Source organism: Scylla paramamosain, chromosome 24, assembly GCF_035594125.1.
Source record: "Scylla paramamosain isolate STU-SP2022 chromosome 24, ASM3559412v1, whole genome shotgun sequence".
NCBI classification, from domain to species: Eukaryota; Metazoa; Arthropoda; class Malacostraca; order Decapoda; family Portunidae; genus Scylla; species Scylla paramamosain.
In genome coordinates this window covers 15,250,828-15,253,327 of record NC_087174.1, presented here as the reverse complement: position 1 = coordinate 15,253,327, position 2,500 = coordinate 15,250,828, and positions in this window count along the sequence as shown.

Here is a 2,500-nt window from a genome sequence, read left to right as displayed (position 1 = left end):
ACGAGTTTGGTTTGCTTTCGTTGTAAGGATTCTGTTGTTGCTGTTGTCGTTTTCGCTAATGTTCCTGTTTTTGGAATTTGTTTTCTCTTCTCATTCTTCCTCATATGTTGGTTTACTGGTCTTTGGTTATGTCGTCATGATACCGTTTATTTACTATTGTTCTTCGACACTACATACTATATGATACTATATGATGCTTGTGTACAATATTTGTTTATATATTTTTCCTTCAAACACACACACACACACACACACACACACACACACACACACCAGGGCGGGAGTGAATACAAGAGTTATCTATTTAAATAAGAATACGTCAAATTTCTAGAAAAGTGAATACTTCAGAATACACGAAAAAAAATACTGTTAATAAGACTACATCATGAAAGAATTCGTTTGATATGACTTTAATGTAACGGCAAAATACAGTATCATGTCCATGCAGTGATAACATGACATCCACATCACACTGAGGTATGTGTGAGGCCACCACAAATTGCTGAGTCTTCAAAAGCCCTCGAAATTTTTAACAGATTTTTATTTTTTTTTCCTTAAGGGAATGAAAAGACTGGGATTTACAAAACAACATAAAGATGATTGTGAGCAGACATATCTCCAATCACTGTAGTAGGTTTAAAGTTGTTGTCTCTGATGGGGATTTTTTTTTTTTTTTTCACTATACTATTTCTAAATTGTATTGAAGGCGTCGCTTCTCTTATCAGATGTTGTGAAGTCTTGCACACCTTCATGAAGACTTTGATGTCTTTTATAGTTAAGATTCTAAAACCTGAAGAAATAATTCATATTACTATTATCCAAGTACAATCAGAGACAGTTGACTGTTTGCACAGTTATCATTTCGCCTGCCTCCCTCAGTAATACAAACTAAATTTATCACACAACTTAATGATGGACGTGATAAATTTTGTTTGCATCATTGACTACATAATTACATCATTAGACACACAGGTGAAATATTAACTTTGCAAAAAAGTCGACTGTGCCTTGCTTGTACTTGGACGTAACTTAGGCAGCTCACATATGATACAGCCAGTTGCATGAAACCAGTTGGTTAAGACATCGCAACCAGTTGCATTGCGACTGACACATTAGTTTCTTTAGAATCCTTCACATCGAGGGGACTCAAACCGCGGTTGCGTACAACTAATCGTCAAACAGTTGGCTATGCTTGTCGTGTGGCGATCAGTTGCTTTGTAAACTCGATGAGGACAGGGTGTTCTGTACCTCCTAGCGCTGGGGCCATGGCTGCTGCTGCAGTGGCGAACAACAACAAGCCAGGAACAGTAAATCTGTACAAGATATAGAAAAAAATATCCGTACATTTACAACTACACTTTCAGTGAATACTACACATCCAGCTCTTGAGCAGCAACAAAACTCCTTCGTAGAGCATTTTTATGAAATATGGATTTGAAGCCATGATCTTCCCTTTCTCCTTCTGTTTATGCACCAAAGCAAAACCACGTCCTCCTCGTCTGACGACATTGCTAAAAAAAAAAAAAAAAAAAAAAAAAAATCGCTCTTGTGTGAGGACCTCAAGGTCGTATGCGACCAGTTGCGTGCGATCGGTCTCATGCAATTGGTTGCGTCGGTGTGTCAGCTGCCTTATGTCATGGGCCTCCGGTTTGAATCCAAGCTGGGGTATGCGGCCCACAGCTCATCCAGCTGTTCATCGTTCCTTCGGGTTGGTTGATAAATAGATATCTGGAGGAACTTGACAAAGGTAAACTGTGGATACCTGTATGTCACAGTGGCCCTGCGTCCCTGGTGAGGGATACCCGCCACAGGCTCACAGGTCAATGAGGAGGTGAGCGTCGAGGCCACGGGTAACTGAAACATTTTTGCCCACACCACTACTTTCAATAGGCTCTAACTGAAGTTTCATGGGGAGTTTCTTACGATTCTAGTGACAGACCAACAAAATTTCTTTATCACTAACAGGAGAAATTTTTGAGAACCCAGCTAATCATCTCTGTGGCCTTTGAAAACAGTCGTGGTGAGAGAGCAGAGCTTTTCTGAAATGGACCTAAAGATAAGTTTTGCTCGGTGCGATTATCACGATTATCGTTCTGCGATTGTCATAGGCAAGTATAATTTACTGCTTGAAGTCAAAATCACGAATTCATGTCCCTAATTCTGGCTTTAGAGTTTCATAAATCCACTCACAACATTAAGGCTGCCTTGCGGGTGACAGACTACCAAATATTTGCAGCATTATTATTATTATTATTTTTTTTTTTTGTATTTAAACCATTATCTTTATGAATTCATCTTGTGATAATAACAACGTTTTCCATTGTTGTACTACTAGCTATTTGTGATACAAACGCACCTCACATTAAAAAATATATATAGTTTTAACCTGTCTCGGTGATATTTTGCAGTGCCTCCAGGAGTTCATTCCAGACAGCTTCATCACGGCTGCGGTACGTGTGACAGTTATCACCCCGTCTGGCACACTGTTCACACGAACAGA